The 27,271-nt window shown below is 45.7% G+C and overlaps 1 pseudogene; it reads left to right on the top strand.

Annotated features, from left to right (window-relative positions):
- The window catches only part of LOC129829852 (membrane-associated guanylate kinase, WW and PDZ domain-containing protein 1-like), a 69,224-nt pseudogene that overhangs the window by 31,159 nt on the left and 10,794 nt on the right, over positions 1-27,271 (top strand).

Genomic DNA, 27,271 nt, shown 5'->3' with positions numbered 1-27,271 from the left:
CCCACTTGCAAAAACACAAGTAAGCAGTCAACTCAACTGACACTATTTTATTGGACCTTATACCTCCCGAGCTTGGTTTGAAACATAGTGGTATTGTTTTTCATGGTGGAAGAATACACAGTGCTTTTGGCTAAAACTTCAGCCGAAGGAGTAGAGAGCAACAGTCGCTCAGTGTCACCCCCTTCAGGAGCTGTGTTGCTCCTAAAATGACATTATTTATACTAACGTAGAACCGTGGAGTTAAATGAAGCTAATTACCAACTGTAGATCACAGAATGGAGTGAATGGTGTGTAAATGTAGTCAACAGTGGCCTTATAGTGTGAAGTCGCATCATATTATATTCAAATTTGATGTATTGCCTTTTCAAATAAGTGGCTCATGTTTGTAGTACTTTTTTAAAGATATGCTAAGCAAATGTGTTAATTTCTATTTGAACAGTGAAGTGAGTGTGCATAGCATCACTGTATTTCATTTTGTTCATAGGGGACCTGAAAAATGATTGATTTTCATTTTGTTTTGATTTGCACTTCTCACCATTTAAAACACACTGTGTACTCTACAGTACTCTACTGTACTCTACTGTACTCTACTGTACTCTACTGTACTCTGCATTCTGTTGCTACTGGCAAGGAACATGTTTACACAGTGACTCTCATAAGAGCAGGACAATGCTGAACAGAATTAAGTAATCGCAGGTCATTTATCAATAATTTAGCGGCAGAATTAAATGAAAAGCAGGCGTGTGGTTGTGCCGGGGGGAGGGGCAGCAAACAGCTGGCTACCTAATGTCTCTATGGTTTGTTATGACACAGACACAACGTTATCATTATTCATTTGGGAACTAGATACTATATGATGCGCTCTTCTAGGAACTGTTTGTACATATGTCTTTGTCCTCCCACCCCACCCCTAGAGGCATCATCAGTGCATTGGTATATGGTATCTGCCCTTGACTTTACATAGGATGATTAAAAGTCAGGGAAGACCACCATGAATTCTAAATGACTCAGAGATGGGGAAAAAAGCACTTGTACTGGATTATTTACGTTATTTTCCATTTGGTTACGTGATGGCCAGTTCTGGGGTTGATCATGGCCTGTCTTTGACTGCCAGTTGTGTCTTGGTGTTTAATTACCCCTCTACTAACACTCCTGCTATCTCTCTCCCTCTCTCTGTCTGTCTGCCTGGCCCAGTGGGATCAGTGGGGGGGCCTGAAGGGAGACGCATGGAGGAATATGTCAATAATCCCCAGCTATCTCCTGCTGACTTATCATATATATCTCAGAGAAGGGCATGGGTAATGAGTCCCAGCCCCATCTTTCACACACACACACACACGCACGCACGCACGCACGCACACTTTTGCTATCAGATTTGCTATCAGAATTTTTCATTACAGACAGAGCCTCATCTTCTGTTGCTGATTGGGACCTATTAACAGGCTCTCAGGGTATAAAGAGGATAGGTGTGTGTGTGTGTGAGTGTGTGCGTCTGTGTGCTCTCTCCTGCCTGTGTGTGTCATTGTAGTGTGGAGTACTGTTCCCTCTCTGATGGTGAGATGGCAGTGCATTAATCATATGTTTTATGGAGTAACTGGGTTTGTCCTCCTACTGGCCCCACACTGCCAGGAGAAGGACAAGGATTTGACCTTCGCTTGCTGTTTGGACAGTACCGACGTGTGGGTACAGTACTGGGGAAGCCAAACCAGGGAAAAAAAGCGATATTAAAAACAATGTGTTAATTGCATTGTTTGTTCTATTTTTATTTTTTTATTTTACCAGGTAAGTTGACTGAGAACACGTTCTCATTTGCAGCAACGACCTGGGGAGTAGTTACAGGGGAGAGGAGGGGGATGAATGAGCCAATTGTAAACTGGGGATTATTAGGTGACCATGATGGTTTGAGGGCCAGATTGGGAATTTAGCCAGGACACCGGGGTTAACACCCCTACTCTTACGATAAGTGCCATGGGATCTTTAATGACCTCAGAGAGTCAGGATACCCGTTTAACGTCCCATCCGAAAGACAGCACCCTACACAGGGCAGTGTCCCCAATCACTGCCCTGGGGCATTGGGATATTTTTTTAGACCAGAGGAAGGAGTGCCTCCTACTGGCCCTCCAACACCACTTCCAGCAGCATCTGGTCTCCCATCCAGGGACTGACCAGGACCAACCCTGCTTAGCTTCAGAAGCAAGCCAGCAGTGGTATGCAGGGTGGTATGCTGCTGGCTGCTGGCTCTATAATCTGTCAGTTCAAATGCCTTGACACCGTGATATATAGGCCTAAAGGCCAAGACAATAAGAAGACACAGTGGCAGAATAAATTCAACCACACCTTTGTTTCATCACAAAACCAGAGAGCCACATCTGTCCACAAAGCATATTGCATGTAACATACAGTTACATGACATACAGCATGGACAATCAAGTTAATGTTTACGACATTTTCGGACTACTAAACAACATTCATTTAGAACCACAGAGAGTTACCGCAAGTCGCAAAGAAAACAGGAGCTGCCGCCACTACTCCAGCACCATTTCAACTTCAACATTTCAACATCATCAAATCACATATGCTTAGTCTAATACAGTGACAATTAAAATACACCGAAAACAATTTAGTCCATCAACTTAAGCTAAATATGATCTGTCTCTCCATGGTAGACTACTGTGTGTGTGTGTGTGTGTGTGTGTGTGTGTGTGTGTGTGTGTGTGTGTGTGTGTGTGTGTGTGTGTGTGTGTGTGTGTGTGTGTGTGTGTGTGTGTGTGTGTGTGTGTGTGTGTGTGTGTGTGTGTGTGTGTGTGTGTGTGTGTGTGTGTGTGTGTTTGCGTGCAAGTAGAAAAAACATGTTGACTCACCCTCCTCTTCTCGTTAATGTCGCCGAAACGGTCAGTGACTCTGCCATACAGTAGGCTACATGCCTTTAGCTTTTTTTTGTTGTCCTGACTAAAATGCTTGCTTGCTAGTCTAACTTCCTTTCATGGGCAACGATAAGCCTGCTAGTTAACATCAGCCTACTACATCTAGCTACATATTGAACTTCTATCCTCTCAGGCCAGAGGCACAGTATGAATTTATAGTTGGATCAGAATCTCTGTTATAATCATTGGCCAGTACAGATTATTAAGTAAAACCTCAAATCCAATCCCAATCTCAGTTCATGGCTAATTTAGGAAAGGGGCAATTTTGCTAGCTAGCCACCGGAGGACAACATAATGAGATGCAACAATTCGTTTTTTCTGTAAATTACGTTTGGCTTTTGTTGTGATGTGATTGGTGTAAATCCAAACTAGCTTTCCTTTTTTTGAGCTCCAGGACCATTCACAGTTGAGCTCACTCAGCTTAGCTCAATGCTGATTGGTTATTATTCGATACTTTTTTTTATCAAGGGAGGCCAAATGCTCGCTAGCTTCCCTTGCATTCAATGCTATGGGCAGCAACAATATTATACTATTTTTGACTAGACAGCATCAGATAGATGGGTTACACATACAGAGACAGAGGGGCATTGTTTTGCTCGCTCGGATGCTTTATCCAGTGAGATACTGTACATTCAGCCTCTTGTGAAATGAAGGAAAATTCTACAACATAGTGAGATGACACATAAATTATACAGTATATATATTTTTTTAATGTATTGGTCAATCTTTTGGGGAAGCCTGGTTTCGCTTGGCATCCATGAATACACGCCACTGTGTTTGGAGAGGAATCATTTCGGACAGATTAGAAAGGTTTACAAGCAAATTGCACTCATGCTGACAAGTAACATGCAACTCACAAATAAGCATTCATTTAATAATGAACTTACCTCCCTTTCATCTTTATAAATGAATATGAAATGCTGGAGTCTCCATATCCTAGTTGCAAATGCTATATACAGTATCAGTTTCAATACCTTGTTTAATTTCATTAGGAGTATATTAATGTATTAGGTTGTAACAGTGAACTGTGGAGACAGACTGGGATGTGTAACACTCTGTTTGTCTGTTGCCATCCTCCCCTCTCCAGGCACGACCAGACTGCCCCGTGATGGGGAGATATCTGGGGTGGACTACAACTTTATCTCCATAGAAGAGTTCTTCTCTCTGGAGGAGTCAGCAGCGCTGCTGGAGAGCGGCAAATTCAAAGGTGAGCAGAGAAGAGGCCCAGGTTGGTATTCATTCACTCAGTCATCTCTCTCTGGCCTCAAATGCATTGTCATTTCACATACATTATTTCATGATCAATGCACTATAAGTTGTATACTGTATATTGCAGATAGATAATGATGATATTTTATATACAGTATAGGGTTAGAGTACTAACCCACAACCCACAAACCAATACACACAGCCTCACTTACCAGGCAGTCTCATGGCTGGTGAATGTCACTCATACAAATCAAATGAAATGTTATTCATCACATGCTTCGTAAACAACAAGTGTAGACTAACAGTGAAATTGTACTTACGGGCCCTTCACAACAATGTAGAGAGAAAAATAAAAAAAGAATAACACAAGGAATAAGTATACAATGAGTAACGATAACATGGCTATATACACAGGGTACCAGTACCAAGTCGATGTTCAGGGGTACGAGGTAATTGAGGTAGATAAACTCAGCAAAAAAAGAAATGTCCCTTTTTCAGGACCCTGTCTTTCAAAGATATTTCGTAAAAATCAAAATAACTTTACAGATCTTCATTGTAAAGGGTTTAAACACTGTTTCCCATGCTTGTTCAATGAACCATAAACAATGAATGAAAATGCACCTGTGGAACGGTCGTCAAGACAGTAACAGCTTACATACGGTAGGCAATTAAGGTCACAGTTATAAAAACTTAGAACACTAAAGAGGCCTTTCTACTGACTCTGAAAAACACCAAAAGAAATATGCCCAGGGTCCCTGCTCATCTGCGTGAATGTGCCTTAGGCATGCTGCAAGGAGGCATGAGGACTGCAGATGTGGCCAGGGTAATAAATTGCAATGCCCGTACTGTGAGATGCCTAAGACAGCGCTACAGGGAGACAGGACGGACAGCTGATCGTCCTCACAGTGGCAGACCATGTGTAACAACACCTGCACAGGATCGGTACATCCGAACATCACACCTGCGAGATAGGTAAAACACAATCCCTCCATCAGTGCTCAGACTGTCCGCAATAGGCTGAGAGATGCTGGACTGAGGGCTTGTAGGCCTGTTGTAAGGCAGGTCCTCACAAGACATCACCGGCAACAATGTCGCCTATGGGCACAAACCCATCGTCGCTGGACCAGACAGGACTGGCAAAAAGGGCTCTTCACTGACAGGTCGCGGTTTTGTCTCACCAGGGGTGATGGTCGGATTCGCGTTTATCGTCGAAGGCTAAAGCGTTACACCCTGAGGCCTGTACTCTGGAACGGGATCAATTTGGAGGTGGAGGGTCCGTCATGGTCTGGGTCTGTGTGTCACAGCATCATCGGACTGAGCTTGTTGTCATTGCAGGCAATCTCAACGCTGTTCGTTACAGGGAAGACATCCTCCTCTCTCATGTGGTAGCCTTCCTGCAGGCTCATCCTGACATGACCCTCCAGCATGACCAATGCCACCAGCCATACTGCTCATTCTGTGCGTGATTTCCTGCAAGACACGAATGTCAGTGTTCTGCCATGGCCAGCAAAGAGCCCGGATCTCAATCTCATTGAGCACGTCTGGGACCTGTTGGATCGGAGGGCTAGGGCCATTCCCCCCAGAAATGTTCGGGAACTTGCAGGTGCCTTGGTGGAAGAGTGGGGTAACATCTCACAGCAAGAACTGGAAAATCTGGTACAGTCCATGAGGAGGAGATGCACTGCAGTACTTAATGCAGCTGGTGGCCACACCAGATACTGACTGTTACTTTTGATTTTTATCCCCCCTTTGTTCAGGGACACATTATTCAATTTCTGTTCGTCACATGTCTGTGGAACTTGTTCAGTTTATGTCTCAGTTGTTGAATCTTGTTATGTTCATACAAATATTTACACATGTTAAGTTTGCTGAAAATAAACGCAGTTGACAGTGAGAGGATGTTTCTTTTTTTGCTGAGTTTATGTACATATAGGTAGGGGTAAAGTGACTAGGCAACAGGATAGATGATAAACAGTAGCAGCGGTGTATTTGATGAGTCAAACGAGTTAGTGCAAAAAGGGTCAATCTAGATAGTCCGGGTAGCTATTTGGTTAACTATTTAGTAGTCTTATAGCTTGGAGGTGGAAGCTGTTTAGGGTCCTGTTGGTTCCAGTCTTGGTGCATCGGTACCGCTTGCCGTGCGGTAGCAGAGAGAAAAGTCTATGACTTGGGGGATGGAGTCTTTGACAATGTTTAGGGCCTTCCTCTGACCCCATCTGATATAGAGGTCCTGGATGGCAGGGAGCTAGGGCCCGGTGATGTACTGAGTCGTACGCCCTACCCTCTGTAGCGCCTTGCGGTCGGATGCCAAGAGTTGCCATACCAAGCGGTGATGCAGCCAATCAACATGCTCTCAATGCTGCAGCTGTACAACTGTTTGAGGATCTGTGGGCCCATGCCAAATCTTTCCAGCCTCCTTTTCAGCCTCATGACTGTGATGGTGTGTGTGGATCATGTTAATTCTTTAGTGATGTGGACACCAAGGATCTTGAAGCTCTAGACCGGCTCCATTACAGCCTCACTGCTCATTGATTGTCTGTATTGTTATTGTAATTGTTTTTAATAACCTGCCCAGGGACTGCGGTTGAAAATTAGCCGGCTGGCTAAAACCGGCACTTTTACTGAAACGTTGATTTATGTGCACTGTCCCTGTAAAAATAAAAATACACTCAAACTCAAACTCGTCGATGTGGATGGGGGCGTGCTTGGCCCTCCATTTCCTGTAGTCCACGATCAGTTCCTTTGTTTTGCCCACGTTGAGGGAGAGGTTGTTGTCCTACCACCACACTGTCAGGTCACTGACATCCTCTCTATAGGCAGTCTCCTCGTCATCGGTGATCAGGCCTACCACTGCCTTGTCGTCAGCAAACTTAATGATGGTGTTGGAGTCGTGTGCGGCCACGCGGTCGTGGGTGAACAGGGAGTGCAGGAGGAGACTAAGCACGCATCCCCGAGGGGCCCCCGTGTTGGTATGTTGTTGCTTACCCTCACTACCTGGAGGAAGCCTGTCAGGAAGTCCAGGATCCAGTTGCAGAGGGAGGTGTTCAGTCCCAGGGTCCTGAGCTTAGTGATGAGCTTGTTGTCAATGAACAGCATTATCACATACTGTAGATGTTCATCTTGTCCAGGTGGGAGAGGGTAGTGTGGAGTCCAATCGAGATTGCGTCATCCGTAGATCTGTTAGAGCGGTTTGTGAATTGGAGTGGGTCCAGGGTGACTGGGATGACGGTGTTTCAAAACATTTCATGGCACCGATGTGAGTGCTGCGGGGCAATAGTAATTTAGACAGGTTACCTTGGAATTCTTGGGCACAGGGACTATGGTGTTCTGCTTGAAACATGCACATATTACAGACTGGGTCAGGGAGAGATTGAAAATGTCAGTGAAGACACCCGCGAGCTGGTCAGTGCATGCTCTTAGTACGTGTCCTGGTAATCCGTCTGGCCACGCGGCCTTGTGAATGTTAACCTGTTTAAAGGTAAAGGTCTTACTCAGGAGAGAGATATCACACAGTCGTCCGGAACTGCTGGTGCTCTCATGCATGGTAGATAGAAACATTTTCTCAGAGGTAGCCTTATTATTTCCATGTAGTTAAATGACACCAGGTCTTGAACGGGTCTCAGTCTCTTCACCCTAGGAGGGTTAGAGTTGGACTGCTTTCTCTGATTATAAAGACACCCCCCGAGTACAACAGCAATCTAATGTTTCTCCTTATCTCCTTACCCTGCTCTGACTGCATGAGCTGGAGGAATACATTTAAGTAATTTGATTTGATTTGTATTATAGCTACCACAACAGAAGGATAGAATTGAAGGAGAAAATAGAGTAGACTTTACTGATCCTAAGGGTGGATGGTAATCTATGTGATGTATGCACTGCACTGGAACACTTCCATCATAATATTTAGGATTGACTGTATTTTCTATATTTCGTATAATGAAAGCCTTTTCAGATGTGTGTTTGGGATCTCCATCTCTACGCTGAATTACTTTACCTCTTACCCTTTTCGCAATCATATTTTTTCTTTCTCTTTTTCCCATTCTTTCTTCGCACCAAGGACCAACAGTACAAATATGATTCTAACAATAACGTTGTGGCTTATTCACTCACTTTCTCTTACACCTCCTCCTCCTGCTCTCTCTCAGGGAACTACTACGGCACCCCACGGCCAGTACACATCAGTCCAAAGAGCCCTCCCATCACCTACCAGGAACACCGCGACCTGCTTCGGAACTTCCGGACACGCAGCAAGTCGCTTAGCAACCTGGAGAAAGCAGCAGAGGAAGAGGAGAACAGCGAGGAGGTCTCTGGCCTGTCAGGCAGGTTTACCAAAGTCAGGCTGCTCCCCCGTAAGACTATATGGGTGACCAATTTACTACAGTCATATATAGTGTTAATACGTATTAGTAGTAGCAGTCATAGTAAGCATAGTGTACGTAGTAGTAGTAACAGTAGTTGTAGTAAATTATTTTAATTTGAAACATTTTTGTGATTTTAAGTTTTCAAAATGTGTGCCAGGTATGGTGGCCTACAGCTACTGTAAAGACTGTAAAGACTGCATTGTCCTTCTGTACTTCAGAGTCTTTGATGGCCAAATTAATCAATTAGCATGATTAGTATGCTCCTGGCTCTATGCGGGGCTGTGGCCACATCGATCGCTGGACTTGCTCCAGAGGAGGGTCAAGCTGACCAAAGGCAGGCTGTGTGGCAGGCAGGGAACAGTCTATGGTCCTAACCTGTGCTGCTGAATCATCTATCGCCTGGCTATGTGGTGCTGAACGGAGTGTTGGCTGGGCTGGCTCTGACTGCAGCTCTGGGTATGCAGCAGGCCACATCCTCCCACGCTTAGTACATTCTAAAGGACAGCAGAGTTGAGCAAAAGCTGTTTACATAGACCCTGTGCTGTACTGTAATGTATGGAATGCATGCCTTGCTTTTTTGCTTCTTTTTTTTACACTAGACTCAATGGGTCTGGATTTGGAAATGTGGATTTAAAGCTAGCTGTAAACTAAGTTCAGTGTAGACAATATCCATGATTCCAGAGAATATTCAAGGGTTCTATTTTCACTGAGTGTAAGCTGAGAACAACTTTAATAACGTGTCATAACACTCGTTTTCAGTGTTTTGCCTGTCGTCTTCATTGACGTTTCAGGTGGATCAGCGGGTATCAGCAAATCCCATCCCGTCTCCCTGTCCCCCTGCCGGTCAAGAGGGTATGGCAGCGCCATGGAGAATGGTCATGGCAGCACCAGTGTCAGGGTGCCAGCAGTGATGTCTAAAAACTGGAAGCAGGCCTTCAGCAACTCAGGAGAGCCTTTCTACATAGAGTGAGTGAATCAAATCACAATTTATTCAAAGTGCATTTAACAAGGTCACACCACACTTTACAGAAATAAATAAAAAAGAAAGTGACTATTCTATTCTGTTCTATGTGGATAGACTGCTCTCTTGTATGTTTTAGGTTGTTTCTGGTCCAGGATTAGGTTCCTCTATATCTTAAAGGTGTTGACTTGTAAATATGGTTATATAGCATCACCATGGTGGTGGTTGATTGGTGACTTTGAGGTGGCCTGTCTGTCACTCTCTTTTAGCCATTACTCCAAGACTACCAGCTGGCAGCATCCTCGTGCTCAGAGCAGCAGAGAAACGACGCTCGACAAGAATGAATGTGAGCTCTCTCCCACTCTATAATTATGGAAACAGTGCTGGAGCGTTTAACCATTGGGCTGCCTAATGATGCACTGTACGTTAATAAGACGGGAACTATAGGACCGTAGCCACAGTGAGCCTGTTAATAGATTCAAATTAAAATAAATGAGCTTTTAGTAGAATTGAGATACTGTGTAGTGATTAATCCCTAACCCCATAACGACAAGCTAGGAGGAACCACTGGCACAGGTCAGTTCTGTGGTGGATGACAGAGGTCATGTGTTGGGCATGACACTGACAACCTTCTATCATAATTGTGTCATGTGATTCACAGATTTAAAAAACTAATACAACAATGTTTGACCAATATAGCTGATTATAGCAATTAGAGCCTCATCTGCCAGAATATCATGGGTAAAGCTGGTCAAAATCTTAGTGGGTTGCAGTTCACTGTTTTAACCAGCAGGAGGTGATACAGATCAGGCAGAGAGTTTATTTCCTTTTCAAGGGGTTTGAATCTTCTCTGTGGCCATTATGACATTGAGGAAAAAAACCTTTGCCTGCATGTCTATTTATTTCTAAACGTTTTGCACTAAGTGCCATCTGGCCATGAGTTTTCAGTTGTCAGTGTTGTGCGTCTCTTAACTCAGCACTGAACGGCACATTCTAAACAGTTCACTCATTCACACACATTCAGGGTGCAACCTCTCTCTCGGTCTCTCTGTCTTTCTCTCAACCTCTTCATGGTGATCTTTATTTCCTCGTTACCTTCCAATTGCACAAAACCTCTTTGTCGCTCTCCCTCTCTGTTGTAAGCATCTCTCTCTGTGCTTCTTTGCACTTTTCAGTCTTTCCTGTATCTTTTCCCACTCTCTTTCCATCCCTCCATCTCATTTTCTCAGTACCAGGGTTCACAGACCAGCCAGGGGAGCTGAGGGGTTTCTCTATCCACATATGCCTCTCTAAAGGTCCCGGGGGTTTTGGTTTCAACATCGTGGGGGGCAGCAGAGCCAGGGAGTTCCTCCAGGTCTACAGCGTCACGCCAGGGGGACCTGGAGCTCTCAACACAGGTAGGAGGGAGGGAGGGGACAATATACAGAGAGATTTGTATCATTTTTGAAAAGTTTTACACTTGTAAATGTAAGTTTGATATTCCTTCCTAGGAATATGTTACATTTTGCCAATGTTGACATTACAATATTGAGCATTAAAGCCGGATTCCTCGTAAATGTAATTGTCAATTAAACAGAAATTAGTCTTGGCTTTATGTTTGCAACAGATTGAACTGTGGATTATTGAGCGTTAAAGCCGGATGTTTAATAGGCAAACATTTTTAAAAGCTATTAGCTACACACTGTTGAATAGTTGCAGACTGTGAAAATGGACTCCTGTAAACTCTCTCTCCTCACTGTACTTGACCTTGGTCTGGGTTTTTTAACCTGGTTCAAATGTGGCTTGTTTAGGCAGTTTGAGAATATTCCATCTCTGTAACTTTGCTCAGAGATGTCAGCCCACAGAATCACATTATTGTTGTTGTTACGATACTCACTAGAATGCAAACCCTATATTTAGTATTGTTATACTGTAAAAAGCATGTGACTATAGTTGGTATTATACTGTAGCACGTGCTCACAACTACCAGATAAGTCTCTCTCTCTCTCTCTCTCTCTCTCTCTCTCTCTCTCTCTCTCTCTCTCTCTCTCTCTCTCTCTCTCTCTCACACACTGGAGCTGGATTATAGTGGTGGGATTTTTCAGTGATCTCTCACAGAGAGTAGATCTCAATCAATCCCTAATCCTAATGGTATGCATGCTATAATCTAGCTATCATCACATCTAGCAACACATGTGCATACTGTATGTGCACACTAACACACACTAAACACCCACTAATACAGACTGTGACACCTGTCACAAGCACCCAGAGTTGAGGATTTTAGAAGGTTGGGATACAGAGGGATTAGTTGGTAAGATTACATTTCACACATACCCACACAAAAATAGCATAGCATTTATGAACTAGAACTAAAATGTCCCTCAAACAATTTGCAAATAGATGATGTGATGTTCTATATGTAGGTTTTAAAGGTATACTAATGCTGTGGGATAACTGAACCAGAACCCTTTCAACTCATCCTCTCGGTCCCCACAGCGGATATCCTGGTGTACATCAACGACGTCTGTGTCCTGGGAACGTCTCATAAAGAGGTGGTGGAGATGCTGAAGGCAGTGCCTGTGGGCCACAGTGTGGACGTGGTCCTCCGGAGGGGCTACCCCATGCTCTACAACCCAGATGGCTGCCTCAAGCAGCCCCATCCTGGGTCAACTGATGTCTGTGACCCCCTCCTCCCACCTACCACCACCCAGCCCCAGCCATTACACCAGCTCCTCCCCCGCCCATCCACAGCCCCAACCCAGACCCAGTATCATAATCTCAATGGTGTCCTTTCTCACCACCATGACGTGGGTTATATGGGTCCAGGAGTGGGGCCAGGACTGGATGCCAATGGGAATGCCACCTCCACAGCTACCCGACTGCCACCCTCGTACAGACACTCCAGTGGAAACCTTGCTCACTCCACGGCCCCTTCACCACCCTTTTATAGAATATCCAGTGGACATCTCTCTGACTCCACTGCCTTTGATTCAACCTCATACAGACGGTCTAGTGTGCACCCCGCTCACTCCGCCGAGTCACCCTCATACAGACGGTCTAGTGTGCACCCCGCTCACTCCGCCGAGCCACCCTCATACAGACGGTCTAGTGTGCACCCCGCTCACTCCGCCGAGCCACCCTCATACAGACGGTCTAGTGTGCACCCCGCTCACTCCGCCGAGCCACCCTCATACAGACGGTCTAGTGTGCACCCCGCTCACTCCGCCGAGCCACCCTCCTACAGACGATCCAGGCGTCACCTATCTGACTCCACCTCCCCTACACCACCATCTTATAGACGTTCCAGTGGCAGCATCACTGTCACCACCCCCCCGGTCCGCCCACCCCGATCCCTGAGGGGTCTCGCCCACCTGCAGGCCCCGGATAACTCCCAGAGTGACAGTGAGGTGGTCTCAGCCATCGGCTCACACAGGTGACACACACACACGCATACCCACACACAATGTAATTTACAGATACAGTTGAAGTCGGAAGTTTACATACACCTTAGCCAAGTTCTTCACAATTCCTGACATTTAATCCTAGTAAAAATTCCCTGTTTTAGGTCAATCTCAATGGCGTCCTTTATTTTAAGAATATGAAATGTCAGAATAATAGTAGAGAGAATTATTTATTTCAGCTTTTATTTATTTCATCACATTCCCCAGTGGGTCAGAAGTTTACATACACTCAATTAGTATTTGGTAGCATTGCCTTTAAATTGTTTAACTTGGGTCAAACATTTCGGGTAGCCTTCCACAAGCTTCCTACAATAAGTTGGGTGAATTTTGGTCCATTCCTCCTGACAGAGCTGGTGTAACTGAGTCAGGTTTGTAGGCCTCCTTGTTCGCAAACGTTTTTTCAGTTCTACCCATAAATGTTCTATGGGATTGAGGTCAAGGCTTTGTGATGGCCACTCCAATACCCTGACTTTGTTGTCCTTAAGCCATTTTGCCACAACTGTGGAAGTATGCATGGGGTCATTGTCCATTTGGAAGACCCATTTGCGACCAAGCTTTAACTTCCTGACTGATGCCTTGAGATGTTGCTTCGATATATCCACATAATTTTCATACCTCATGATGCCATCTATTTTGTGAAATACACCAGTCCCTCCTGCAGCAATGCACCCCCACAACATGATGCTGCTACCCCCGTGCTTCACAGCTGGGATGGTGTTCTTCGGCTTGCAAGCCTCCCCCTTTTTCCTCCAAACATAACAATGGTCATTATGGCCAAACAGTTCTATTTTTGTTTCATCCGACCAGAGGACATTTCTCCAAAAAGTACGATCTTTGTCCCCATGTGCAGTTGCAAACCGTAGTCTGGCTTTTTTTATGACGGTTTTGGAGCAGTGGCTTCTTCCTTGATGAGCAGCCTTTCAGGTTATGTCAATATAGGACTCGTTTTACTGTGGATATAGATACCTTTGTACCTGTTTCCTCCAGCATCTTCACAAGGTCCTTTGGTATTGTTCTGGGATTGATTTGCACTTTTCGCACCAAAGTACGTTCATCTCTAGGAGACAGAACGTGTCTCCTTCCTCAGAGGTATGACGGCTGCATGGTCCCATGTTGTTTATACTTGCATACTATTGTTTGTACAGATGAACGTGGTACCTTCAGGTGTTTGGAAATTGCTCCCAAGGATGAACCAGACTTGTGGAGGTCTACAATTTTCTTCTGAGGTCTTGGCTGATTTCTTTTGATTTTCCCATGATGTCAAGCAAAGAGGCATTGAGTTTGAAGGTAGGCCTTGAAATAAATCCACAGGTACACCTCCAATTGACTCAATTAGTGTCAATTAGCCTATCAGAAGCTTCTAAAGCCATGACATCTTTTTGTATGTAAACTTCTGACCCACTGGAATTGTGATACAGTGAATTATAAGTGAAATAATCTGTCTGTAAACAGTTGTTGGAAAAATTACTTGTGTCATGCACAAAGTAGATGTCCTAATCGACTTGCCAAAACTATAGTTTGTTTACAAGACATTTGTGGAGTGGTTGAAAAACAAGTTTTAATGACTCGAACCTAAGTGTATGTAAACTTCTAACTTCAACTGTATTTTACTTTCATGGAGAACACTGACTATCTTTCTGTCTCTTTTCTTTCTCTGCAGGGCATCCATGATCCGTAACCACAACAATAACTCCCTCTCTACCCCCCCTCAGCCTCTGCGCTACAGAACCTCTAAGAGTGACCTGTCAGAGAGCGACCTGTCCACCTCCTCCACACTCCCTGTGTCCAGACTGCCCATGCCCCAGTCAGGGAGACCCCGCCTTTCATCCTCCCCAGGCGGAGGGGTATACTCCCGCCTCATCAGGCCCCAGGCTTCCCTGCTGAGACCCCCTTCCACCCCCGGCAGCCCACAAATCGGCTTGCATGGCAACACCAGTGGCAGTGGCAGTCACAGCAGCATCTCGTCTCCGGGGTTGATGAGCCTGTGCAGCGGAGGTGGGGTCGGAGGAGGTGGGGTCGGAGAACGTGGGGTTGGAGGTGGAGGGGAGCTGGTGCCTGTAGCCCTGGCTCAATGTGAGGGAAGAGGAGATATGGGCTTCAGTGTGACGGCCGGGGGACAGGGGGGCAGGCTGGCCCTGGTCAAGAGGGTCTGGGATAGGAGGCAGTGCTCCTCCCTACAGCCAGGGGATGCCATCATGAAGATCAATGGAGTAGACGTCCAGAGTCTCAGCTTTGCACAGGTACTGAGGAGGGAAACATGGAGAGAAAGAAGATATGAAAGAGATGGAGAATACAAAAGATTAGGTCAAGTTAAATCAGAAATATACTAAATTGATACCTTTCCCCAGAAATATACTAAATTGATACCTTTCCCTCCAGATACAACGAGTTCTCCAGGAATACACCAAACAAAGAGAAGTTATCCTATTGGTTCACAGAGGAGGTAAGAACATTAGCTACTTTACTGCAAACTTGTTTTTAGGAGATTTTATTTACTGCATTCATTACATTGTTTCTCAGTAATGAATAAAACCTAAAAACAATCTCTCAACAATTCCTTTGTCTTTAGTGATGTTATTCCCCTTCTTCAGGTTCCCATCATTCTTTCATCTCCCCCAACTCTATGCGGAAAGTCCCCTCACCACTCCTTCGCTCCCCTCCTTCACCTGTGGCCTCAGAAAAGAACCCATCGCCCCCTGCAGTTGTCCTCTTCCCACCCCGTCCCACCTCCACCCCTCCTCCCCCTTCCCCAGCCATGGTGCGCTCAACTCTGGTCCAGAGCACCAGTTTCCTGGAGTCAGTCCCAGTCACCCTCACCATGGAGCCCAAAGACTGGCTGAACGCGGGCATAGAGGATGAGGGGGACAGGGGGGTGGTGGTCCCAGGACCAGGGCAAGAGGGAGGGGGACGGAATCGTGTACCCCAGGGATTCGATGTGGAGCTGAGGAGGAAGCCAGGAGAGGGGTTCGGATTTGTCATCGCTTCACAGGATGTAGAGAAGGGGAAAGGTGAGAACTAATTAATTTGTAGCAGAACACATGTCATTTTACATTGGCAAATATGCATCTTCTTATTTATTGTATTGTATTGCAGTTTCTGCAGAAAATAGGAACCATAACTTTTTAGACCAAACCCTTATCTTGTCCCCAACAAATGTCAACGGCAGTCATCACCCAGTGAAAAGTTGGTCTTTCGAATGAATAGAAAGGCTTCCTAACTGGACATACTGTTCTGTAGTTTGATGAATAAATAATTATGGCTGCATAACAGTCACTGAGTTATGATGATGAGTCATAGGTCTCTTGTCACGTTCCTGACCTATTTCTGTTAGTTTGTTGTATGTGTTAGTTGGTCAGGACGTGAGTTTGGGTGGGCATTCTATGTTGTCTGTTTCTATGTTGGTTTAGGGTTGCCTGGTGTGGCTCTTAATTAGAGGCAGGTGTTTGGCGTTCCTCTAATTGAGAGTCATATTTAGGTAGGTTGTTTCACAGTGTTCGTTGTGGGTGGTTGTCTCCTGTGTCAGTGTTTGTTGCACCATACGGGACTGTTCGGTTTGTTTTTGTACATCGTCATTTTGTGTAGTCTATTTTCCCTGTTCGTGCGTTCTTCGTGTTTAATGTAAGTTCGTCGTCCAGGTCTGTCTACTCCGTTTGTTGTTTTGTTAGTTATAGTGAAGTTCGTGTTTTTTCGTCTTTTCTTTAAATAAATTGTGTTCACAACCCGCTGCGCCTTGGTTCCATCACTACTCCTTCTTTTCGGTTGAAGAGGAGGAGGACCACCGTTACAGATATGTCACGTTCCTGACCTATTTCTGTAACGGTGGTCCTCCTCCTCTTCAACCGAAAAGAAGGAGTAGTGATGGAACCAAGGCGCAGCGGGTTGTGAACACAATTTATTTAAAGAAAAGACGAAAAAACACGAACTTCACTATAACTAACAAAACAACAAACGGAGTAGACAGACCTGGACGACGAACTTACATTAAACACGAAGAACGCACGAACAGGGAAAATAGACTACACAAAATGACGATGTACAAAAACAAACCGAACAGTCCCATATGGTGCAACAAACACTGACACAGGAGACAACCACCCACAACGAACACTGTGAAACAACCTACCTAAATATGACTCTCAATTAGAGGAACGCCAAACACTTGCCTCTAATTAAGAGCCATACCAGGCAACCCTAAACCAACATAGAAACAGACAACATCGAATGCCCACCCAAACTCACGTCCTGACCAACTAACACATACAACAAACTAACAGAAATAGGTCAGGAACGTGACATCTCTGTCACTTAAAGACAGCCCCCCCCCCCCCCCCCCCCCCCACTAGCCCCAAGAGGATGTCAGCCTGCGCACTGCTCATTATCTTTTTAGTGTTTCAGCCAGCGCTCCAGATAATATGGGAGTCATAAAACACAAAAACAGTCCAATGACAGCATTTATTGCACTGCATTTACCCCATTTCCTTTCCCTTCCCCATTATGCTAAAGCTGGGATCTTGTTACGCTGCTTCCTTCCTAGTGTGTGTGTGTGTGTGTGTGTGTGTTTAAGTGTTATATTGCTGTTATAGGGTGTAATATTTTGTGTGGTGGTGCCCATGTGTTCAAGTGCATTTGATGAATATGTATGTGTGTGGGATTTGCGTGTGTACTACATACGCTAGTCCTCGTGACAATCAATGGAATCAATAGTGAGATTATCCAGCATGAAGCCCCATGCCACAGGGCTATTAGGAGCTAAGCCACACAGGTTTTATATGTGTCAGTGCTCTTATCTACATCAGCCTGTCAGCTCCATTTGCCTCCAACAGAATAACCTTTTGATGATAACATGCTGCTTTACACCAATACAATCCTAATCCTGCTGTAACACTACAGTATACTGCACCTCTGCAACTCTGTCACGTTACAGATGTAGGATCTTAATTTGACCTATATTGTCACAGAAAAATAATCTTGCAGCAACAGGATTTGAATGTTTAGTTCATCAGGTTGCTTGATCGGTGCTTAGGCTCTTAGCTGGCCAAAAGTAGTAGTGAAAAGTGCAATACTGTTAATACAATTGTGTGTTAGTGTGGGTTTTCAGTGAATTTATGTAAATCATTGAACTCATCTGCAGCAACATTAGTGATCAAATTAAGATCCTACGCCCGTAACAGCACAATGAAGCTAGTTTGTGTTCTCATTATGACTGTGAAGGGGAAAACATCCCACCTGATAAACTATTAGCTAGAGGGCATTAATTAAATACCAGGTTAGCTACAGTATACCAACCACTCCATCCCACTGGGCACAGATGTCCATTCAATGTATATTCCACATTGGTTCAAAGGAATTTAATTTACATGTTGTGGAAACAACTTTGATTCAACCAGTGTTTGCCCAGCAGTTTCCCCTCTCTTTGTATTTGCCTCTCTGACCAATTCTAATGCAGTTCAATTTGCTTTATGGGCAAAGCTAACATACATTAATGCTGTGTTGTCTCAACAGCACAAAGAATGTCTCTCTCTCCATTATCCTCTCTCACCCGCATTTCACCTCTGTCTTATCTCAATAACTATAGTCTCCGTCTCCCTGCCTCGCTCTCTCTTTCTCTATTCCATAATCTATCCATTTCAATATACCACACTCTCCCTCCCTTTTCTCTGCAGTGAAAGGATTCAGTCTGGTTTCTCTAAAGATTAAAACTCCCTCCCCCTTCTCTCTCACGCCTCTCTCGCTCTCAATCTCTCTCTCTCTCTGAATTGCTTTAGTGAGATGTTACACTGAACCAGAGCAACAGCAGGGACATGTTTTAGTTCATTGTGTTTTTATTGGTCTGACCCCCATTCATTTAGATGTAAGCATCTCCAAGCTGTTCTTTTGGAATTCAGGATTTTTTGTGCTACATATGTAATTCAAAGAGCCATGTTGGAAAGACTGCAGTCTGCTTTGAAAACTGTCAAGGACTCCAAACGTAATTATGTTGTGACTTTCTGGTTTCTGGTTGAATGCTGTCTGTGTAAGTTTGATGCTTTGTGTGAGTTATGCCACTGTATGAGTATGTCTGTGTTTGAGCGTACGTGTGTATTTGCGTGCATGTGTGTGTGTATGAGAATTTAGTTTAATTGAAATTAACATGACAGATTTGCATCAAAGCTGTCAATTAGTTCAACATCTGCAATATGTTTCTCATCCTGTTTCCTTGAGCACCATTGGAGTTTGAGTCATTCATGGCCTGAGGTGTACTGTAAGCAGTTAACAGTTGTACTGTAGTTGTGGATCTAATCCTACAAGTGGTAATAGTAGTGGTAAGAGGACCAGTAGTAATAATAATAATAAATGTAATTTGTATAGCGCTTTTCATTACAGAGTTATTTGAAAGCTCTACCGAAGAATAAAAAAATATATACATACAATAAAAATAACACATTTAGAATCAAGGCAGGTAAAAGTTCAGAGGGGTGGAGCAGCTCTCAGATGGTCAGGGAGAGTATTCCCTAGGGGAGGGGCAAGGCAGCAGAAGGCTCGGTCCCCCATAGTTCGGAGACGTGTCTTGGGTACTTGAAGCAGTGGTGAGTGGCAGGTGGAGAGTGCAAGGTGGCTCGCTGATTGAGATGAGGTCGCTGATGTAGGTGTGGCTCAGTCCATTCAAGGCTTTAAATACAAACATGACAATGTCGATCCTGTAGTTGACTGGTAGCCAGTGGAGTTGGGCCAGGATCGGTGTGATATGGTCCAAATTCTTGGTCCTGGTCAGAACCCTGGCAGCACTGTTCTAGATTAGTTGGAGCCTCTGTACTGATTTGGCTGGGAGGTCCCCAAACAGAACATTGCCGTAGTCGATCCGAGAGAAGAGGAGTTTCTCTGCATCTGGCTGGGAGAGTGATGGTATGACCCGGGTAATGTTTTTAAGATGACAAATTATGTTTGACATATTTTTTGGATCTAACAGTTTGTCAGAGAAGCACACACATACAAAACATACTCACACACACCATTTTTCACCTTAGCTGCCCTCTGTGTCGCTGATGTTGTGCATGACAGAGAGGTTGAGTCAGTGTGAGTGACGTTTTGTAAGCTAAGTTGAGGGGGAGGGCTGGGTAAGTTTGGACAGTGTTCTTCTCACAGTCGGGGAAAATGTCAAGCACAAACATCAAAGACTGAATAAAGTGTGCGTGAAAGAGAGAGTGTGTTTAAATAGGTCAGTATAGACCAGGGAACTGTTAGTGTCCTTTGCTATTGGAAGGCTAATTATGCAGAATGTAAGCACATTTTTTGCTTACAGTTTAGAAAATGATTTTAAGGACTGTAGTATTGGAATAGAGAGATGGACAGAGGGAATTATTACATTAATGTGTTTATAGATATCCGAGTCAACCATTCTTTGCTTGTCACTGGTACTACAAAAGGTTGAAAAACACTGTTAGAAGACATGTCATATCTGAAAATGTCATATCAATAAGGACAGGAAATGGTCCTTGTTGTGTCGGGGATAGAGCGATGGACTGATTGATGGGGGAATGAAGGAGGACACATTAGTTTTGGAGATGGAAAGAGAAAGAGAAATGCAGACCAAAGAGAGAGTAGATACTGACTAAGCGCAGTCAAAAACAGCCAACAGGTTTAGTTACAGCTTGTTTTGAGGGATTCTGCCACAAACCAAGATGCTTTATAACTTCTCTCTCTGTTCTTTCTCTTAGATGACCTTACTCATTAGTTCTTCACTGTGACTTTTAAAGAGGTTTTCTAATTAGCAACAAACTCTAATGAAAATACAATTATTGGGGAGAAACAGGGAAGTTTCAGTCTCTTGAGATGTGCCTAACCTTAAAAAATATTTATTGTTAAACGTTCAAGTATATACTGCAGCAATGTGCTTCAACCAGTGGTTTGGTGTCTGAGGTTTGAGATACATGTTCTTCTGTGCCGCTGTACCGATCCAGGACTAATTAGGGGTTGAAGAGAAGGTTTTACTGTGGAACTTCAATACCTGCCTCTCTCTCTCTCTCTCTCTCTCTCTCTCTCTCTCTTTTCAGCTGCCTCCCTCCTCCCTCACCGGTTCGTGACGGTGCGTCGGGGCAGTCCTGCGGCGAGGAGTGGTCAGATACGGCCCGGTGACCGGTTGGAGGCGGTTCAGGGGCATTCTGTGGTGACCCTTCCACACCGGGAGCTCGCCCACATCCTCCGCAGAGCTGGAAACACCCTACGCCTCACCATCATCCCCCGTCCTAGCACCTGTGAGCATAGAGAAATACACACAATGTTATACACACACACATTTCCAAAAACACAATAAAAACCGAAATGCACACAATCCACTTGCTTGCATACTCCCCATTAATGCTCAGAGGATAACTAAGACACTATGCCTCTCCCCTCTGTAGTGAAGCGTTAACTTCTTGTACCTATCTATGCTAACCACTCTCCCTTATTTCTTTCCCAGACTCCTCCAGCCTATCAGAGACCACAGATTATGACCCCAATTACACAAGCAGGAAAGGTCACAGGTCACGACCCAAGGTGAGGACAGCAGCCATCCATTATGTTTGTGTCAATGATCCACACCTTTTTAAGAGTAAGCCCAAATACATCTGCACAACACTGAAATATATTTTCCACTTAAGTTTAGATCTCGATCTCATTCTGTCCGTCTCTCCCTCAATGTTTCTTATAGCATGACTCTAGGTATTACAGTGTGGATCTAGACCGCGGGCAGACAGGGTTTGGGTTCAGCCTGCGAGGGGGCAGTGAATACAACATGGGCCTGTATGTATTGGGACTGATGGAGGGGGGACCTGCCTCACGCAGCCACAAAATACAGGTGAGTGTATTGTGTACCTCTTTAAAGAATGGGGTGTCTAATATTTCACAGTAAACTGTAAGTTATCTCATCTCAGGAAATCAAGTTTTGTTGACAAAACATAATATTACATACATTATGAGATACTATTTCATACAACAACTGACTATGCTGTCACTGTGTACTGTAGGTGAGTGACCAGTTGGTGGAGATCAATGGGGACAGCACAACAGGGATGACCCACAGCCAGGCAGTAGAGCAGATACGCAGGGGAGGACACCGCATATACCTGGTTCTAAAGAAAGGCAATGGATACGTCCCTGACTACGGTAAGATACAGAAAAGGACAGGGGGGTGGAAACACTGTAAAACCGCAGAGACGCTCCTCCTACTACGCAAACTGTCACTCAGTTTCATTTGATTTTAAGAGACAAGGTGTGAGAAAAGAATAGGTGGGATGAGGACTGAGGATAAGGTGTCAATATACTAGAGAGAATCATGACATTCAACTGAGCGTAGCTGTAATAGCTGTCGCTTTCCTCATCCTCGGATGAGGTGAGGAGAGAAGGATCTTCAGACCAATATGCGGAGTCAGGGAAATATGCCATCTTGTTTTATTAATAACGAAAACTGATGACAATACGAAACAAAACAAACACTTTCAAAATTTACAAAATAACAAAACGACGTACACGCAACCTGAACATAAACTTACATGGACAAACGTAAACTCACGAACAGGAACGGACATCGAAACGAACGAACAGCTAAACAGCTCCAAAAGTGAATACATCTCGAACAACACGAAACATCACAGGAGACAATCACCCACAAACACACAGTGATAATGCCCTACCTAAATATGACTCTTGATTAGAGGAAAATGCAAACCACCTGCCTCTAATCAAGAGCCATACCAGGCAAACCGAAACCAACATAGAAACAGATAACATAGACTGCCCACCCATAACACATGCCCTGACCAAAAACACATAAAAACTAACATAAATAGGTCAGGACTGTTACAGTACCCCCCCCCCAAGGTGCGAACGCCGGGCGCACCAGCACAAAGTCCAGGGGAGGGTCCGGGTGGGCAGTTGACCACGGTGGTGGTTCCGGTTCCGGACGCTGTCCCCGCACCACCATAGTCACTCCCCTCTTCTTTCTACCCCTTCTAATGCCCACCCTAACACTACCTTCCCCTAAATGAACAGCTAGCACCAGGACAAGGGGCAGCACCGGGACAAGGGGTAGCACCGGGACAAGGGGCAGCACCAGAACAAGGGGCAGCACCAGGATAAGGACCATCACTGGAATAAGGGGCAGCACCGGGACAAGGGGCAGCACCGGGACAAGGGGCAGCACCGGGACAAGGGGCAGCACCGGGACAAGGGGCAGCACCGGGACAAGGGGCAGCACCGGGACAAGGGGCAGCACCGGGACAAGGGGCAGCACCGGGACAAGGGGCAGCACCGGGACAAGGGGCAACACCGGGACAAGGGGCAACACCGGGACAAGGGGCAACACCGGGACAAGGGGCAGATCCCGGCTGAAGGACTCTGGCAGGTCCTGTTTGGACGGCTCTGGCAGGTCCATGCAGGCTGACGGCTCTCGACGCTCATGGCAGACTGACGGCTCTCTACGCTCATGGCAGGCTGACGGCTCTCGACGCCCATGGCAGGCCGACGGCTCTCGACGCTCATGGCAGGCTGACGGCTCTCGACGCTCATGGCAGGCTGACGGCCCTCGACGCCCACGGCGCTCTGACGGCTCTCGACGCTCATGGCGCTCTGACGGCTCTGGCTGCTCATGGCTCTCTGACGGCTCTGGCTGCTCATGGCTCTTTGACGGCTCTGGCTGCTCATGGCTCTCTGACGGCTCTGGCTGCTCATGGCTCTCTGACGGCTCTGGCTGCTCATGGCTCTCTGACGGCTCTGGCTGCTCATGGCTCGCTGGCGGCTCTGGCAGATCCTGTCTGATTGGCGGCTCTGGCAGATCCTGTCTGGTTGGCGGCTCTGGCAGATCCTGTCTGGTTGGCGGCTCTGGCAAATCCTGTCTGGTTGGCGGCTCTGGCAAATCCTGTCTGGCTGACGGCTCTAGCGGCTCCTGTCTGGCTGACGGCTCTAGCGGCTCCTGTCTGGCGGATGGCTCTGTAGGCTCATGGCAGACGGGCGGCTTTGCAGGCTCATGGCAGACGGGCGGCTTTGCAGGCTCATGGCAGACGGATGGCTCAGACGGCGCTGGGGAGACGGATGGCTCAGATGGCGCTGGAGAGACGGATGGCTCAGATGGCGCTGGGGAGACGGATGGCTCAGATGGCGCTGGGGAGACGGATGGCTCAGATGGCGCTGGGGAGACGGATGGCTCAGATGGCGCTGGGGAGACAGATAGCTCTGTAGGGAGGAGAAGGAGAGACAGCCTGGTGCGTGGTCTAGGCACCGGCTGCGCTGGAGAGGAGGAAACAGCAGGAGAGAGAACCCGGAGAGACAGCCTGGTACGGGGGGCTGCCACCGGAGGACTGGTACATGGAGGTGGCACCGGATATACCGGACCGTGAAGGAGGACACCTGCTCTTGAGCACCGAGCCTCCCCAACCCTACCAGGTTGAATGAACCCCGTAGCCCTGCCAGTGCGGCGAGGTGGAATAGCCCGCACTGGGCTATGCAGGCGAACCGGGGACACCACCTGTAAGGCTGGTGCCATGTACACCGGCCCGAGGAGACGTACTGGAGACCAGCTACGTTGGGCCGGCTTCATGGCACCCGGCTCGATGCCCAACCTAGCCCTCCCAGTGCGGCAAGGTGGAATAGCCCGCACTGGGCTAAGCACGCGTACTGGGGACACCGTGCGCTCTACCGCATAACACGGTCTCTTACCAGTACGACGCCTTCTACCTCCACGGTAAGCACGGGGAGTTTGCTCGGGTATCCTACCCGGCTTTGCCACACTCCTCGTGTGCCCCCCCCCAAGAAATTTTTGGGTCTTACTCACGGGCTCCCAACCGCGTCGTCGCGCTGCCTCCTCATACCAGCGCTCCTGGGCTGTGGCTGCCTTCTTCTCCTCCTTTGGACGGCGATATTCCCCTGGTTGAGCCCAAGGTCCTCTACCGTCCAATATCTCCTCCCAAGTCCAGAAGTTCTTGTTGCGCCGTCGAGCATTCCCATACCGCTTGGTCTCTGTATTTAGGTGGGTGATTCTGTAATAGCTGTCGCTTTCCTCATCCTCGGATGAGGTGAGGAGAGAAGGATCTTCAGACCAATATGCGGAGTCAGGGAAATATGCCATCTTGTTTTATTAATAACGAAAACTGATGACAATACGAAACAAAACAAACACTTTCAAAATTTACAAAATAACAAAACGACGTACACGCAACCTGAACATAAACTTACATGGACAAACGTAAACTCACGAACAGGAACGGACATCGAAACGAACGAACAGCTAAACAGCTCCAAAAGTGAATACATCTCGAACAACACGAAACATCACAGGAGACAATCACCCACAAACACACAGTGATAATGCCCTACCTAAATATGACTCTTGATTAGAGGAAAATGCAAACCACCTGCCTCTAATCAAGAGCCATACCAGGCAAACCGAAACCAACATAGAAACAGATAACATAGACTGCCCACCCATAACACATGCCCTGACCAAAAACACATAAAAACTAACATAAATAGGTCAGGACTGTTACAGTAGCCACTAGAGAATCCTCCTCAAACTGTCACAACTTATGTTGTTTATCTCTTTTTGGTGTATAATATCTCTCTTGGGTGTATAATATCTCTCTTGGGTGTATAATATCTCTCTTGGGTGTATAATATCTCTCTTGGGTGTATAGTATCTCTCTTGGGTGTATAGTATCTCTCTTGGGTGTATAATATTTCTCTTTGGTGTATAATATCTAGCTTGGGTGTATAATTTCTCTCTTGGGTGTATATCAAATCAAGTTTATTTTATATAGCCCTTCGTACATCAGCTAATATCTCGAAGTGCTGTACAGAAACCCAGCCTAAAACCCCAAACAGCAAGCAATGCAGGTGTAGAAGCACGGTGGCTAGGAAAAACTCCCTAGAAAGGCCAAAACCTAGGAAGAAACCTAGAGAGGAACCAGGCTATGAGGGGTGGCCAGTCCTCTTCTGGCTTTGCCGGGTGGAGATTATAACAGAACATGGCCAAGATGTTCAAAATGTTCATAAATGACAAGCATAGTATCTCTCTTGGGTGTATAGTATCTCTCTTGGGTGTATAATATTCATCTTTGGTGTATAATATCTAGCTTGGGTGTATAATATTTCTCTTTGGTGTATAATTTCTCTCTTGGGTGTATAGTATCTCTCTTGGGTGTATAATATTTCTCTTTGGTGTATAATTTCTCTCTTGGGTGTATAGTATCTCTCTTGGGTGTATAGTATCTCTCTTGGGTGTATAGTATCTCTCTTGGGTGTATAACCTCTAAATTACTAACACCACTTCTTGTTTCTCTTTTTGTGGCTTTGCTTCCTTCTATTATTTCACCTTTCTTTGTGATTCATTCTTTGGATTCTCCATCTCTCACCTTCTATCTTACCTTCACCACCATGTTTCCCTTTGCTCTCTCTTTATTTCTCGTCTTTTTTCCCTTTTTCATATTACTCCTACACATCTTTCTCTAATTATTTTCTCTTCCTCCGTTCTTCTTATCTCCCTGTCAGTGGAGCTGTCCAGTCTGTCTCTATGTATGACCAACTCCAAGCTAGGCGAGCCTTGCTTCTATGTCATCGGCCGGACAGAGAATACGCGGTTGGTGATCGTTCCTGTTAGTCCTCCATTTATTTGTCTCTCTACATTCCTCTTCTCCTCACTTCCTATGTTGTCTTTACTGTTGTCGTTGTTGAAAATATATTATGTGTCACTGTACGACACCCTCAGAGACCATGATCACCCACGTGCTGAAATCATATGTTGTATTGTCTTGAGACCGGGGTATTAGTACATGGGCTCTATGTTCGGCTGCGGTTAAGGCGGCGCTATTGTCAAACGCACGTTAGTTTGCAATTTCGTCATGTCAAAACTGGTGCACTGGCATTTTCCAGCCCTAGCGCTCCGATGGGCGGGGTGGGAATATTTGAGGGGTGTGCTTAAAAACAGGATCAAAAGTGCTAATTTCAGGCAGCACTGATAGGACCAACCAAAAGCTGGTTTTAGCGGTAACCCAGTTGGTTATGGCATGAATTTTGACAGCGGAAACGCATCCTATCCAGCCGTGACGCTCACTGCCCATATGCACATGCTTTTGGTGCCTGTATACTTCGTATTTAGAAACATACAAAACTGATGTTTTTTCCCCATTTCATTTTATTTGATTAAAAACCTAGCATAGCCTCGCCTCCTCTCAATGAAGCCTTTTTTTTGTCTGCCCAATGCAATCCCAAAGCAGTCAAGACTGACAATAAAGGGTTTGGCTCCTGAGACTGCTTGAAAATAAATCGTAATCACCAAAGCTTCATTAAAATATAAAGTTTGAAAGGAGTAAAACAGTGAGCTGACATTCAATTTTTATCTATGCATTGTAGGCAGGCCCACATTAT

This window comes from Salvelinus fontinalis, chromosome 31, assembly GCF_029448725.1.
Source record: "Salvelinus fontinalis isolate EN_2023a chromosome 31, ASM2944872v1, whole genome shotgun sequence".
In the NCBI taxonomy this organism is placed as follows: domain Eukaryota; kingdom Metazoa; phylum Chordata; class Actinopteri; order Salmoniformes; family Salmonidae; genus Salvelinus; species Salvelinus fontinalis.
This window is presented reverse-complemented; position numbering and strand designations above follow the sequence as displayed.